At 39.9% G+C, this 6,904-nt stretch overlaps 1 long non-coding RNA gene across 1 annotated transcript; it reads right to left on the bottom strand.

Moving 5' to 3' along the window:
- Positions 1 to 505: 505 nt before the first annotated feature.
- On the bottom strand, positions 506 to 2,665 carry LOC130714131 (uncharacterized). Its single transcript, XR_009011164.1, has 2 exons — positions 2,264 to 2,665; positions 506 to 747 (listed from the first exon to the last, which is right to left on the bottom strand). It is a non-coding gene; the product is annotated as an uncharacterized LOC130714131 (long non-coding RNA).
- Positions 2,666 to 6,904: the final 4,239 nt, after the last annotated feature.

Raw genomic sequence — 6,904 nt, 5'->3', positions numbered from 1 at the left:
CACCAAATCGAATGGTAAATCAGCAGTTAGCAATCCTAACTTTTTCACACACTCCTCAGCAATGAATGAGTGTGTAGCACCAGAATCAAATAACACCATTAAAGACTCAAGTATCACGGCAATGATACTAATTTCAAACAATCTCACAGTCAAGCAAACATCTTAGCACACAAGTCTACCCAATCTCACCGCGAAGCTTTGAAAACATCTTTATCAAAAACAAAAACATCAACGAGTTCGGAAACTCGTAAGCCCAAAACCCTTAGTGCTCTGGTTTCTCATCCGGAGCTCTGATACCACAATGTAACGCCCCGATTTCTCGAGTGTTACTCAGTAACTAATTAACCCTTTTTCATAAAGAGTTTTCGTCGATTCACTTATTAATCTTCAATTAATGACAAACCTCTCATTTTACGAAAACTCTTGAAACATAACCTTTCCAAAAACACGCGGAAGTAACCAACATCGTAAAACTTTTTAAATAACCAACTGTAAAGAGTACGAATCAAAGGCCTGAATGAAAATAAAGATTACATCAAAACTTGTTCATTCGAATTTAAGCAATAAAATTGTTCGATACCAACACTTCGGAAACTCTCAACCCCAACAGAAAACAAAAGACTCTCAACCAAAACCCTATTCCTTAGCCTCTTCCTCTTCCTCTGAAGTGTAGTCGTCCTCCGGTATTGGCACGTCACGTAGCATCAACTCCCAAGAATGAGTCATCGCCATTATCTTCACGACCATCTACCCCCCCCAAATAAACACATAGCAAACAAGCAGGGTCAGGTCCAACAAAAAGAATGATAATGACAAAATCAACAACAACATATATAATATAAGTACATTATATGTCTTTTATGGGAAAGAGTCAGTTACTAACGGAATCTCACTTCACACAACCACCTTTCACCTTGGATCCAACACCATTCGTCCAGCAGACGAACAACACCATGAGCAAAGCTCACAACATCATGGCGTTCCTTGGAACGACCACAGCACACCATGGGTCAGACACCCACAAGTCATAACATCACGGTTCAAACCGCATTCACCCTCGCGTGCAAGTTATCCGTTTTGTCTCTAACGGAACCATTGTTCTCATGGTCCATAGTCCTAACCAGACCTATGTCCAAATTATTCACATTTACTTGCAAGCGAGTTATAAATTCATTCTCTTGGTGTTTAAGGCTCTAATGTCAATCCTAGAGTCTTATGAGTTAATATCGTATCAGATTACAACGTCAAGAAATAACAGTCACACTAGGAGGAATTACAGCTGGGTGAGCGACCTCCTAAACAAGTCACAACTAAACTTCATGCAAAGCATAGAAATAATCAGGGCCTCCCAAATTCACAAATTATTTACAAATTCCAGAGGCTCAGTTTACAGATATCATCATATAAAAATCTCACAAAGGTCCCTAATCACATGTTACTAACATTTCCAACAATTTCTCAAATTTAGTGTTTTTGGACAACAGGTGCAGCGTGTACTAAAAATGGTCTACAGACCGCAATACTTAGCCACAAAATTCACATGATACATGACTGGAAAGATAATTCGAAACTCTACACTTTTATAGTTTATCACTTTTCCATTGGAGATCCAGAATTAGGTGATATTAGGCCTTAAAGCTTGCTGTCCGGTACAGGAAGAACAGCAGGTGCAACAGTCACTAAGATCGACCTCCAGACCTCATTACTAGACCAAAAATTATGTTCTTTATATGCATAGAAAGCCAATTCGAAAATCTACAATTTTCCAGTTTATCCATTTTTCATTTGAGACCCCGAATTAGGTGTAATTAAGCTCCAAAACTCGCTGTCCAGTACAGGAAACTGGCAGAGATACTTTTGCCTTCAAATTAATTTTTCAACCATTCAAGTCCCAGAGTTTTAAACCATATTCCAGCAGCAAGAACCACATATCATATATCATATATCATGCTTAAATTTCCAGAACCAAGATAACCATCAATTCTAGCACAAAAGGCAGATCTAAGCATATAAGTCTTCAATCATTTTAATCAAGCAAAGTCATAGAAGAAAACGGTAATTGTAGTGATGATTAATGGAGAATCATGGCATCAACATTTCATCTCAAATCAGAAGCAAAACATCAAGATCTCAAGGCAGAAAAAAAACAGCAAGCATCATGAACACAAAACTCTTGCAAAAGCAATCATGTTCATGACTTTTCTCATAGTAAAACATGGCAAATACCCTAGGCAATCTACCCAATCCTAGGACCAGCCCTTACCTTGGGTTCTTGGTCTGAAAAGAAGAAGAGAATGAAGTTTGGAAGAACAATCTCTTGCTGTCCAAGTCTCCTTCACCTTCCTTCTCCTTCGCGAAACCCTCTCTATTCGCGCTCTCCCCCTTGCTCGCGCGCGTGACCGGCGACAATGGTGGTGGCTTGGGCGGCGGCTCCCTTCTCTTCTCTCACACGTTCTCTCTTTGTTTTTCACGTGAAGGTGCTGTAGTGTATCTCTGTTTTCTGATTGTGGAAGAATAGGGTTTCCCCCCTTGGCTAAAATCCCATGCAACCCACAAGTGGGCTAGGGTTTTGTTTTCCACAAGCCCGACCCAAGTCCAACCTTAACCCACCAGTCTAATTACCTAATCAGACCTGAAACTTACTAAAACCTAAGCCCTCAAAGGTAAATTCATAATTAAATTCGGACTTAGAAGAAAAACAATGTAATAATCCCGCTGGCACTGTACAGCCGGAACTACGTTCACTAAAACGGGGATATCTGGAGCTACAGATATCGGATCGACACGAAACCACTTGCAGAATTTTCTAGACTTGAAGGGATACAACTCTCATGAAGGAAGTTTTCTCAAATGAAGTCGTTAAGACCCTCTAAAAATTCACACAAGTTGACAGTTCTAATCTGCCAGTTATCAAACATAGCCAAAAACTTCAATTTTATTCAAACTTCCATAAAATTGTTCCAAATTGAACTTAGGGCCTTACAGGAGCTGTTTGGGTTGATGTTGGCAGAGATGTAGATATAGGCTCAGGTTGTTTAGGAATAACTACTAAAGCACTAAATTAATGCTTTTAGTAGGTTCCTTACTTGATTCTCTGAGAGGGATGGATCTGGTGGGTCTGGCAGTCCTTGCAGGATCTGAAGCTGTCTTTGATCTCCTTTCTCTTTGTACTTCTGAGATCTTTTCAGATGTTTGCTGTGGTCCTGACTCCTTCTTCTGAAGTGGACCCTTCAGAGGCCGTTTCAGCCTCTTGCCTATGGGCTCGACATTTGAATCAGTGGATTCTTCAGCTTCTTCTGATTCCCTTATGACTTGGAGCACATTTTCAATGATCTCACAGTCATCCTGCTCAATTTCTTCTTCAATTTGAGCTGGTTGAATTCTTTGCCTTTTTACCAGAGGAACATCTTCTTCGGTTTCCTCATCAGATGATTCTTCAATATTTGCTTTCCTCTTGACATTCTTTCTAGGTGGAACTTCTTCTTCTTGGTTTCTAGAGGAAGAATCCATAGAGCTTTCAGAGTCATCAGATTGAGATTCCTCATATGACTCTTCTGGAGTTCTTTCAGGAGAGGATTCTGGAACTGGTTCCCTGATTACTACAGACTTTGATGCTGTTTTTGTTTTCTTGGTCTTCTCTATCGGAATCCCTTTGCCTTTGGGATCTGAAGGCTTGCTGATTGTTCTCTTGGCTCTCCTAGTTGGCATTTCAGGAGGACTGTAAGGAAGAGTCCTGACAAATTCTTCAAGAGTGATTTTATCTCCATTGCTTCTGAGAATTCTTACATATTTCAGAATGCTTGCTGGATTGTCCTTCTTGGACCAGAGAGGATAGTCTTCAATAGGGTAGTTCTTCTGACGAACTTCTTCAGATGTGTCTTCTGTGGGCTCAACTTGGACTTTCTCAATGATTTGCATTCTTTTCAACTTGGTCCCATTGAGAGCATCACCAATGGACATGGTCAGATCTTCATGAAGTCCAAGGTCTTGACTAGTTTATTCTGGATGAAGATATCTGAAAGCAACCTTCCATAAGGAATGTAAGAAATTGACCTCTTGTTCTCAGTAGTTGTGGTCCTTGATTTCTCAACGCATTCCTTCAAATAGTTGAAAAGCAGAAACGGCAGGTGTTGGTCAATTCGCAAGTGTACGAATACCTCCGGGTTTTAAAATATCGAACCTCAGGGATTGTGAGTGAGAATTGTTGATTTAAGTCTAAAGTTTGCAAGTTCTTCAAACAGTAAAATTCAGAAATTGGTTTTGGTTGATTGTGACAAAAGATTTGCAAAAGAGCAATGTTGGTAAAGTTTGAAATAACAATTGAGAGAAAATTGCCTTGGGTTGTTGATCATCTAATCCATTTTAGTCCACCTATCCTATGCATGTGAAACCTTGATTTAACTCTTGTTGTTATAGCCTATGTACTTACTAGTTGATTCCTCACAAAAGTAATTCTCTCAAATTGAAAGTTAAGCCCAATTCCTTGTGTACTTAAACATTCATAAGAGGTATGATAGCATGTATATTCAGGCCAACAAAACCCTACCCTCACTCTATGCCTAGAAGCAAGTATAGAAGGATCTATTCCAATTCATGTCCCTAAATCATAATAAATTTCCATTTGATTATAATCTAGCCTATAGCAAAGGTGCACCAAAGCTAAACATGCAATAAGGATTTGAAATACAAGATTGAATCAAGAACTCATGCATAGAGATAGGATTTAACAAACTAAAATTTCATAGAATCTCTTAACCCAAAGCAAAAAGTAAACTAGCCACTCATGGCTAGTGAATTCATAAAGAAAATGTAAAGAAAACCTGAGAAAAAATACAAGTTGGAAGCCTCCCTTGGCCCCAAAGTTCTCCTCAGCTCACAAACTTGATCAAAAATGAGTGAAATGTCAAAATGTATCAAGGAAATTGGCCTAAGCCTTATTTATAGGCAAAATAAACGAGGCTGGACGCTCTAGCGCCAATTCAGAGCGCCTGAGCGCCAATTGCATGTTGAAAAACATGCCTCTGGACCCAATTGGCGCCTAGGCGCCCATTCCCAGCGCCTAGGCGCTCAAGCTCGCCTGAAAAGGACTTTTTGGCTTCTGAAACTCCTCTTTTCAATCCTCTTTAAGTTCTCCATCCATTCCATGCTTCTTGGCCTTCTTTCTCCTTCAGTTTCTGCTCTCCAAACCTAACCAACAAGTCAAGGAAGATTCTAGAAGCTCCAAGAGCTCATTAGCACAAGAGGTCCTTCAACAAAAACACAACAAAACCATGCAAGTCCTAAACTTTACTTAAAATGCAAGAAAACTCCCTATAAAACTACTAAATTACCAAAACAAAATAAAGACTAAAGAAAAGACAAAAATGCATGAGAATGCATGAAACACTACATGAGACTCAACAAAAAGACTCAAAACACACAAAGAAATGACCCTAAAAACACTACTAAAATAGGGTCATCACACCACTATACTCAACGACAGCTCGCCCTCGATCGTAAATAACACTCGCTTGCCCTCAAGCGCAAGAAATGCTCCCAAACAAGTGCTCTCAACAAGGAATACTTCACAAAAACAGGGGGATAAAGGAATCACAGCTAGTTCCAAGAGAAAGACCCGACAACCTACTTCATGCATCTTTTGAAAAGAGAAGAGTGTAGAGTCCATTCATGAGAAACATATAGAACTAAAAATCCTAGGATGAGATGTTAATTTAGTGCACTGAGCACACAAGCAAGTTCATAGGTCCTGAATGTCATTCACTCAATAGCAACAAAGATCAAACATGCAAATATTCAAAGGGACTTTCAGAAGGGTTGAAACATTGGCTAGGTAAAACATGATGGTGGTTGGTCCCTAAGGGAAAACTAGGCTTTCCGCACATTGAGTGTGGTCCTCCTCTAATAACCCCGGTGCTTTTTACAACAAACATTTTTCACAAGCCTCTAGCACCCCCTTTTTCAAATTTTCTCTTTTTTTTCTTCCACAACTCCTACTTTTGCTTGGGAGTTCTTTTTCTTTTTTTTAACTTTAAAATTTGGGGCACGAGACTCTTTCACAATTTTTCAGCTTCTCTCAAATGAAACAAGGACCAACATTCCCCAATATTCCAACCAAACACCCGTCCCCATCACTTGGCTACAATAAATTCTCCAATTAAACTCAAATGGGACAACTAAGGGTAATGTTCAACCAACAAATTCAGAATCTCAAGAAATCCTACCAGTCTCAAGAATAAAGCACGAATCACAAAGCATGCTATGAGTGAAATTAACGCAGAACCAAGAATTGCAAGTGAGTCAGGATCCTCCAGGGAAATTATATAGTGAAAGGTCAAAGATAGACCCTTAATGGACTCACCTCGATTCCTTTCTCAAGAAACACTCGGAAGACCGAAGTCTCCTCTTCTCTTCCCCAACATGCAATCACTCATCCCCAAAACAACAACAAGTACTCACAACAGCATTTTCAAAACAGCACAAGTAGGGAAGCAAAACTATAGCTAAAAGCATGTGAGTATAGGGAAGTAAAGACCCAAAAACAAAAAGCTAATTAACAATGCATGATAAAAAGAAAAACAAATTCTATAAATTGAAAAATATGCTAAAGATGCATGACCTAAACTAAGAGTAGGAATACCTCAACAAAGTTACTCCATGGGGTCATGGTCACCCCTTCCATCGCCAAAATCCGGATGAACACCGGCATCATGCATCAAGCTCAAGTCTATCATCCCCTGCTCCAAGGTATTAAAATCCATGGGCCCATTGTACCTGGGGTCTGATGTGCTACCTCCCCTCCAATGGAGGTCAAGATCCCTGTGTAGGCGATCTTGCCTAAAAAACATCCGCCCAAAAGCGGCCTCCATCCAAGCAGGAGAAGGGTCAGCACGTGGTGGAGTAACCA

This window comes from Lotus japonicus, chromosome 4 (assembly GCF_012489685.1).
Source record: "Lotus japonicus ecotype B-129 chromosome 4, LjGifu_v1.2".
NCBI lineage: Eukaryota > Viridiplantae > Streptophyta > Magnoliopsida > Fabales > Fabaceae > Lotus > Lotus japonicus.
This window is presented reverse-complemented; position numbering and strand designations above follow the sequence as displayed.